Below are 9,674 nucleotides of genomic sequence, written 5' to 3' on the forward strand. Positions count from 1 at the left end.
CTGCCCATCTCGGGGCATAGTAATGAGGTGATGGGCGAGCAACAAATCAGGTGCTGACATGCCAAGCTGAGGGCTATATAAGCAGCACCATTTTCCGGGTTCTGGGTCTTCCCTCCTGAAGAAGCAATAAAGCTTTTGCTGCAGAAGAATCCGGTCATCCGAGTGTGTTCTTGCCGGCGAGAATGATAGCTCGGGACAGAGTATGACTTGCAATTTTTGCTCAAAAAATAACATTTTTACTTAGTTGCACCTGGCAGACAATATTATCATATTTGGAGTCATTTTCTCATAACAAGAGCAAACTTCAGAAGAAGAAACTGTTATCTGCAGACCCAAGGACATCCCCCTCTCAGTATAAATATTAACTCTTCACTAGGAACAAGGAAAAACTCTGGCTCACAGAAAGTCATGTTAGGACATCCCTCCCTTTCAGGAGGGACAACCCCTGAACTTTCTCCCAGTTAACGGCTCTGACCCTTTCAGGCCAGAATGAAAGGGAAACCATTGTTCTCCTCATCTCCCAAGTATTGAGATAAAAGGAGTGAATTTATTTATTTAATATGCATACGCCCTCTTTTCTTAGCTTAATATACTTCTCTATATTCAATTTCATTTAAATTCTCTTTTATTTAGTATATAAGCATATTCCCAAGCCATCATGCTCTGGTGTTATGCTGAGCTGTCACCATTTTCCCTGTGAGGCCCACATTCAAGGAAACCAGTTGCTTAAGGTAGCGTTGACATATCAATTCATGCTATTCTCTCTATTTTTTTTTTAATTGCAGGAGACATGCCACTTGCTCACCTCTCTCTGAGTGGCAGGATTTTGCCTGCTCCATTGCACAGCAGGGGCTTACAGCTGCATCTGCCCTTTGGCGAGTGATCAGGTCAGGGATGTAGCTGTACTATTCTCACTTTAACTCCTGGAATCAGCCCCTGGAATCACTTTCACCAAACCAGCATGTACTTCAACCATTGCTAGAACTCTGCAAGCTTGGGGAGGAACCAACCTTGCTAGATCCATTTCTTCCTGTCTTCTTATTGTTAAAGTGATGGAAGAATAAAAAAATTCATGAAAGCCTCTAGATTGACATCCAACATGGATCTCACTGTTGACAGAAAGTAAAAGTTTAACTTGTTCTATTGATTTAGAAAATGTTTGTGCACAATGTTCTGACCGTTCTCTGAACCTGTGTTTGCCAATGTTCTGACCGTTCCTTGAACTCATGTATTTGCTAACTGCTGTTGCCCACCTCCAAGTGATGGTAATCTGGTTACTGGGCTGAAATCGGAAAATTTCCCCAACAACTTCAGATAGGGCCAATTCTGAGTTGCCCCACTTATCAGCCATTAGCCAATAGAGTGGCATCACCCCTGTGTCTGTGCATGACTCCTTCCTTGCACCCCTCCCATACCCATTTCTTGTGAAATCACCTTAGATTAGGAATTGTTTGCTTAGAAACATGTGATTTGGAAATCCCCTACTTTCCCCTCCTCCTTTCCCCCTTGAGGGCCCATAAAAGGAGGGCTCCATTTCACTTCTGGGTCAACTCCTCTTCCCCTGTGTGGGATACGAGTCATCCCCAGAGTCATCCCCAGAGCTCTGGCTTTCCCCAAATAAAGCCTCATGTGATTTGCATCAAGCTTGGTCTCTCGTGAATTCTTGGGGGTCTGCGACTATCCTGAGACTTGAGTGAGGCTCTCCCTTCGGCAGGGGGCTCTTTCATTTGGGGGCTCGTCCGGGATTTGCGCGACCACCTTCATCTCCATAGACCCACCTGGAGGTGAGATTTCTTGTCTGAAACTGTTTCTGTGTGCCGGTGAAGTTTGGTGTTGAACTTTAAATTGCAGCCACGACTTTTCATGAGAAATGGAGACCCGAGTCTTGAGATGAGACACAGAGTGTGATCAGCAGACTTGCTGGAATCATCGGCTGCTGCTCTGGGGTATGCCTCAGAGTGAGGGGAAGGGCTCCAAGAGTCCATCTGGGAAGGGGGTGAGGATTTAGTAGTATTCCTGGATTGGAAGAACTAAACGCCAACCCGACCTTCTGCATCTCTGAATTGGTTTCGTTTGTCTAATAGAAGACGAGCAATTTTTGTCAGTTTGTGTATATCCATTTCTTGCATCTTTCTTGTGTTTGTGTGTGTGTGTGTGTGTGTGTGTGTGTGGTTTGGACAGTGGGACAAACTGTGACAACCCCCCTGAGCTTGACCTTAGATCACTGGACTGAAGTTAGGTCAAGGGCCCACAACCTTTCAGTGGAAATTAAGAAGGGACCTTGGCGGACTTTTGGAGCCTCTGAGTGGTCAACATTTAACGTAGGATGGCCACCAGAGGGGACTTTTGACTTGACTTTAATCTTTGAAGTTAAGGCCATTGTTTTTCAGGATGGACCTGGGTCCCATCCGGACCAGCAGCCATACATAACTGTATGGCAAGACCTCGTCCACAATCCACCACTGAGGGTTAAACCGTGGATCCCACAGTGGAAGTCAGGCTCCTGAGCCCTGGCTCTCCATGGAACAAAAGTGAAACCAAAGGCTCCCCCCAAAACAGAGCCTTCGTCTCAACCCTCAGCCCCCCCCAAATTTATCCCGAGATCGAGGGGCCTTTTGAGTGGCCAGAACCTCCTCCCCCTCCTTACCCACTGCCCCCTCCATTCCCCAAGCCTCCACAGCTTCTGGAGGCAGCCCTTGGGACTGATGGTGGTACAATCAGTGGACCAGCAGCCAGGACCCAAAGCCAATGGTCCCAGAGCCACTCCACAGATGGGGTTTCTGATACCACATCTGCTTTCCCCTTGTGAGCTGTGGGAAACCCATCTGCAGATCCGCAGTCCCTGCAGACCCTACAGTATAATTGGAAAGCTAATCATGCTTCTTTTTCTGAGAATCCAGCCAGCCTGATGGGGCTGATGGAGTCTCTCATGTTTTCTCACCAACCCACTTGGGATGATTGTCAGCAACTTCTGCAGGTCTGTTCACCACTGAAGAAAAGGAGCACATCCTCCTGGAGGCTCAGAAAAATGTTCCCAGAGTGAATGGAATTCCAACCAACCTGCCTAATGAGATTAACGCTGGGTTTCCTCTGGACCGGCCAGTTTGGGATTACAATACGGCTCAAGGTAGGGAGAGGTTGACAGTTTACTGCTGGGCTCTGGTGGCAGGTCTCAAGGGAGTGGCAAGATGCCCCACCAATTTGGCTAAGGTAAGAGAAGTGATCCAGGGCCCCACTGATTAATGGAGGCTTACAGATGCTATACTCCCTTTGACCTGACCTCTGAGGGTCATCAAGCCGCAGTTGCTATGGCTTTTATAGGGCAGTCAGCATCAGGTATTAAAAGAAAGTTACAGAGATTGGAAGGGTTACATGCTATGGCTTTGCAAGATTTGGTTAGAGAGGCAGAGAAAGTGTATCATAAAAGAGAGACAGAGGAAGAGAAGAAAGAACGAGAAAAATGTGAGGAAGAAGAGAGAGAGAATAAGAGGGATAGAAGACAGGAGAGAAACTTGAGCAGGATTTTGACCGCAGTGGTAGGGGAGCATGAGAGAATCAGTAGAGCTGAGAATAGACAGACAGGGTACCTGGGCAACAGGGAATCCAGATCTGGAGGAAGAAGACCTACCCAGAGGACTCTGGAGAAGGACCAATGTGAATATTGTAAAGAGAAAGGACATTGGGCATGAGATTGCCCTAAGAAGAGGGGAAATGCCCCTAAGGTTCTGGCCCTAGAAGATGATGATTAGGGGAGATGGGGCTCGGACCCCCTCCCTGAGCCTAGGGTAACTTTGACTGTGGAGGGGACCCCTATGGACTTCCTAGTAGACACTGGAGCTGAACGCTCTGTGTTGAAACAACCACCAGGAAAACTTAAAAATAAAAGAACCATAGTAGTTGGAACCACAGGTCAGAAACAATATCCCTGGACCACTGCACATACCGTAGATTTAGGGAAAGGACAAGTGAGTCACTCTTTCTTGGTTATCCCTGAGTGTCCCACACCACTTCTGGGGAGAGATCTCTTGACTAAACTAAAGGCCCAGATCAGATTTACCCAAAAAGGGCTGAGAGTAAGTTAGGAATCCCCCACCTCCATGGTCTTGGTCCTGCAGCTCGAGGAAGAATATCGTTTGCATGAATGCACAAAGCAAGAAGTGCCAGACCTGAAAGACTGGTTGACTGCCTTCCCTAGAGCATGGGAGGAGACTGGAGGTATGGGAATGGCTGTCAGAGTACCCGCCCCCCGTGGTCGTGGGACTATAGATGGATGCTACTCCTATAGGGGTACAGCAATGCCCCATGAGCCGCGAGGTGAGGGATGGGATTAGGCCTCATATTCAGAGACTGTTACAACAAGGTATTCTAGTGCCCTACCAATCGCCCTGGAATACTCCTCTGCTGCTGGTAAAGAAACCTGGTATCTGGTGACTATTCACCTGTCCAAGACCTGAGAGAGGTCAACAAGAGGGTCCAAGACATTCACCCAATGGTTCCCAATCCCTATAACCTCCTCATCTCACTCCCCCCAGAGTGAAAGTGGTACACAGTACTTGATTTAAAAGATGCTTTCTTTTGCTTAAAGTTACATCCCTCCAGTCAGCCTATATTTGCCTTTGAGTGGAGAGACCCTGACACTGGACAAACGGGACAACTGACCTGGACACGGTTACCCCGGGGGTTTAAGAATTCCCCCACCCTTTTTGATGAGGCTCTACATGGAGATTTAGCCTCCTTCAGAGCTAAAAAACCCCAGTTAATTTTGCTTCAATATGCTGATGATTTGCTCCTTGGTGCAACCTCAGAGCAAGAATGCAGGCAAGGTACTGAGAAACTGCTAACGGAACTGGGTGAGTTAGGGTACCGGGCCTCCGCTAAAAAAGCCCAGTTGTGTCAAATGGAAGTTGTCTACCTGGGATACACTCTTTGAGATGGGAAGCAGTGGCTGATGGAGGCTAGGAAAAAGACTGTGACTCAGATACCAGTACCGGCTACTCCGAGGCAGGTGAGAGAATTCTTGGGCACTGCTGGGTTCTGCAGACTTTGGATACCTGGGTTTGCAACATTGGCTGCCCCCCTGTATCCCCTTACAAAGGAAAGTGGGGAGTTTAAATAGACACCAGAACACCAGAGAGCCTATTAGAATATTAAGGAGGCCCTGTTGACTGTGCCAGCTTTGGCTATGCCAGATTTAACCAAGCCCTTTACCCTTTATGTTGATGAAAGGGCAGGAGAGGCCAGAGGGGTTCTTACCCAGACTCTAGGGCCATGGAAAAGGCCCATGGCATATCTGTCTAAAAAGCTGGACCCAGTAGCCAGTGAATGGCCCACATGTCTGAAGGCTGTTGCAACCATAGCCTTGCTTGTTAAGGATGCTGACAAGTTAACTTTGGGATAACAAATAACTGTGGTGGCCCCTCACTCTCTTGAGAGCATTATCTGCCAGCCCCCAGACCGATGGATGACAAATGCCCGAATGACTATCAGAGTCTGTTGCTGACTGAACGGATTGTGTTTGCTCCTTCCGTTATCCTCAACCCTGCTACCCCCCTGCCTGAGATGGATGACTTCTCGCCCATTCACTGCTGTGCAGACATCCTTGTGGAAGAAACAGGGATTCGGAGTGATCTGCGTGACCAGCCGTGGCCAAGCATTCCAAGCTGGTACACGGACAGAAGTAGCTTTCTGGTAGAAGGTAAGAGGATGGCAGGGGTGGCAGTGGTAGATGGCCAGCGAGTCGTATGGGCTAGCAGCCTGCCAGAGGGTACATCAGCACAAAAAGCCGAGCTGATCGCCATGACGCAAGCCCTTCAGATGGCTGAGGGACGACCCATCAACATCTACACTGATAGCAGGTATGCTTTTGCTACAGCCCACATCCACGGCGCATTCTATAGACAAAGGGGGTTGCTGAGCAGGCAAAGACATAAAAAATAAAGAGGAGATTCTGAGTCTCCTTGAGGCTATCCATTTGCCAACTAAAGTGGCCATCATGCATTGCCCAGGGCATCAAAAAGGCTGAGACCCTGTGGTTAGAGGTAATCAGATGGCTGACCAAGAAGCAAAAAGAGTGACACAAGGACCCATGTTCCTCACCATGAAAACCTGGCATGATCAACTTGAAACCCCTTATCGTTCCCTAAAGGTCAGCCTCAACTATACTCCAGAAGACTATCAACAAATGAATAAATTAGGCTTCAAGTTTGAAAATTATTATGGCCTGAGAGAAGCTAAAGATGGGAGAGTGATTTTGCCCCAAAAAGAAGGAAAGAAATATGTTGCTAATTTACATCAATTAACCCATCTAGGGGCCAAGCATCTACAGACTTTGGTTAAGTCTTCCAACTATTATGTTTTGGGACTCTCCAATATCGCGGAGGCCGTGGTTAAAAACTGCATACCGTATGCCATGACTAATGCAGGACATACAAGATACCCTCCAGGAAGAAGACTATGAGGAGATCGCCCCAGAGCCTATTGGGAAGTAGATTTTACTGAAGAAAAAACCAACCAAATATGGTAACAAGTATCTTTTAGTTTTTGTAACTACCTTTTCAGGATGGGTGGAGGCCTACCCAACAAAAGAGAAACTGCCAATGTCGTGGTCAAAAAGATCCTGAAAGAGATTTTTCCACAATTTGGAATACCTAAGGTAACAGGGTCAGATAATGGACCCACCTTTGTTGCCCAGGTAAGTCAGAGACTGGCCACTCAACTGGGGATTAATTGGAAGTTGCATTGTGCTTATAGACCCCAGAGTTCAGGACAGGTAGAAAGAATGAATAGAACTCTAAAATAAATCTTAACTAAATTGACCATAGAGACCGGTGGGAATGACTGGATAGCTCTCCTTCCCTTCATCTTGTTCCATGTCAGGAACACTCCAGGAAAGCTTATGTTCACTCCCTATGAGATCCTTTACGGGGGGCCTTCCCCACTCACCGAGGTGGGGGGGGGGGGAATATTAGAGCCTCCAGAATTTAACCTTGGTCCTTCATTGTTTACATGCATGAAAGCCCTAGAAGTGGTCAGAAACACTGCCTGGGAACAGCTCAAGGAGGCTTATAATGGTGCCACCCCAGTTCCAGGTTAGAGACAAAGTCCTCATCTGACGACACCAAGTTGGAAATCTAGAGCCTCATTGGAAGGGCCCCTACATCATGCTGCTGACCACCCCCACCAAGGTTAAAGTAGAAGACATCTCTGTTTGGATCCATGCCTCTCACATAAAGCGAGCTCCTGATCAACCCCAAGATAATTGGGAAGTGGAAAAGATTGCTGATCCTCTTAAGCTGTGCCTACGCCACTGGTACAATCCAGAAAAAGAGTGATAACCCGCATCAGCCCATGACTCTTACTTGGCAAGTACTATCTCAATCAGGGGAAATACTTTTCGCCACTTCAAAAAAGGAACCCCCGGGGGCATGGTGCCCAACCCCATATTTTTGTCTCTGCCAAATTATTCCTGTGGCTGGAAGTACCCCTCCACCAACACGGTCCGAAGCTACAGGTTCTATAGCTGCCCCAAGCACATTAAGAGTTCCTGGTGTGGAGGACCCAGATGGTACTTTTGCAGTGATTGGAGTTGTGTTACTTCAAATGATGGAGATTGGAAATGGTCCACTGAGTCCACTGGGGATGGGCTGAACTTTTCCTTCCAAAATCAAGGACCAGGCCAGCATGTAGTAATGGGGCTCTACAAGGATAAGAAATGCAAGTCTACAGATTTAGATAGAGTAAAATTGCAGTTCACTGAAATGGGCAAAAAGTATGATCTTGCTCAGTGGCTCAGGGGCATGACCTGGGGCATTGTGTTTTACAATTATGGGAGTAAGCCAGGATCATTGCTCCATGTACGCTTACACATTGAAAGTCCTCTGGCCCTACCAGTGGGCCCTAATAAGGGACTCCCTGAGCAAAACCAACTTCCCCTCCCGGTTTCATTCCCGGCCCTACCCCCCACCCAAAAGTCTTCCCCACGGGGGATTCCTCTGAGTTCCACTCTCCCTCCCATAACCCCAGCACAAGTCGGGCCACCACCCACCAGACAAAGACTATTCAGCCTTCTCCAGGGAGCTTTCTCTGTGTTAAATAGTACCAATCCCAATGCCACTAAATCTTGTTGGTTGTGTTTAGCCTCTGGTCCTCCCTATTATGAGGGGATGGCAGTAATGGGAACTTACAATAATACCACCAGTCATGATCCCTGCAGCTGGAGACGTAGCCACACATTCACCCTCACTGAAGTGTTGAGCACAGGCACATGTGTAGGAAAAGTGTCTCCGAGTCATCATCATCTGTGTAATGAAACCCATAAAAGCCCCAAGACTGAACTAACTTATTACCTGTCACCTGGTCCTAATAAGTGGTGGGCTTGCAGCACCGTATTGACCCCCTGTGTGTCAACGTCGGTGTTTAATGAGACCAGAGACTATTGCATCTTGGTACAGTTAGTGCCTAGAGTTATTTACCATCCCACAGAAAATTTTGTTGATGAGTTTGACAAACGGCCGACTCACCTCCACAGGGAACCTGTGACTATGACTTTGGCCATGTTTGGGGGAGTGGGAGGAATAGCGGCAGGAATTGGAACTGGCGCTGCTGTCCTAGATAAGGTGCCCCGCTATTACAATCAGTTAAGAGAAGCCATGGACACTGATATAGCGGCCCTGGAGCAATCCATTACTAAGTTAAAAGAGTCCTTAACATCTCTGTCTAAGGTGGTTCTCCAGAATCGTAGGGGATTAGACTTGCTCTTCCTTAAAGAGGGAGGATTGTGTGCTGCCTTAAAAGAAGAATGTTGCTTTTATGTAGACCACGCTGGAGTAATTGAAGACTCCATGAGCAAGTTAAGAGACAGACTAGAAAAGTGGAAGCGAGACCGAGAAGCACAGACTGGGTGGTTTGAAGGCCTTTTTAATAGATCCCCTTGGTTAACCACCCTCATCTCCACTCTGATGGGACCTTTAATAATTTTGCTTTTGTTGCTGACATGCGGCCCACTGATTCTTAATAGGTTGGTGACCTTTGTTAGAGGAAGAATCAGTGCAGTCCAGCTGCTGGTGCTGAGACTACAGTGCCAGTCCCTGAAAAACCTCGAAGAAGAGGTTGGAATGTAGTTCTAAGATTAGAACTAATGACTAGAAGTGGGGAATGAAAGAATGAAAAGATTCATGAAAGCTTCTAGGCTGACACCCAACATGGACCTCACTACTGACAGAAAGTAAAAGTTTAACTTGCTCTATTGATTTAGAAAATGTTTGTGCACAATGTTCTGACCGTTCTCTGAACCTGTGTTTGCCAATGTTCTGACCGTTCCTTGAACTCATGTATTTGCCGACCGCTGTAGCCCACTGCCAAGTGATGCTAATCTGGTTACTGGGCTGAAATCGGAAAATTTCCCCAACAACTTCAGATAGGGCCAATCCTGAGTTGCCCCACTTATCAGCCATTAGCCAATAGAGTGGCATCACTCCTGTGCCTGTGCACAAACCTTCCTTGTACCCCTCTTGTGAAATCACCTTAGATTAGGAATTGTTTGCTTAGAAACATGTGATTTGGAAATCCCCTACTTTCCCCTTCTCCTTTCCCCCTTGAGGGCCCATAAAAGGAGGGCTCCATTTCACTTCTGGGTCAACTCCTCTACCCCTGCATGGGATACGAGTCGTCCCCAG

The 9,674-nt window shown here is 47.4% G+C and overlaps 1 pseudogene; it reads left to right on the top strand.

The window, feature by feature from the left end:
• Positions 1–7,331, top strand: part of LOC110297450 — an 8,780-nt pseudogene extending 1,449 nt beyond the window's left edge.
• The last annotated feature ends 2,343 nt before the right edge of the window (positions 7,332–9,674 follow it).

The sequence above is a fragment of the Mus caroli genome, chromosome 7 (genome assembly GCF_900094665.2).
Source record: "Mus caroli chromosome 7, CAROLI_EIJ_v1.1, whole genome shotgun sequence".
NCBI classification, from domain to species: domain Eukaryota; kingdom Metazoa; phylum Chordata; class Mammalia; order Rodentia; family Muridae; genus Mus; species Mus caroli.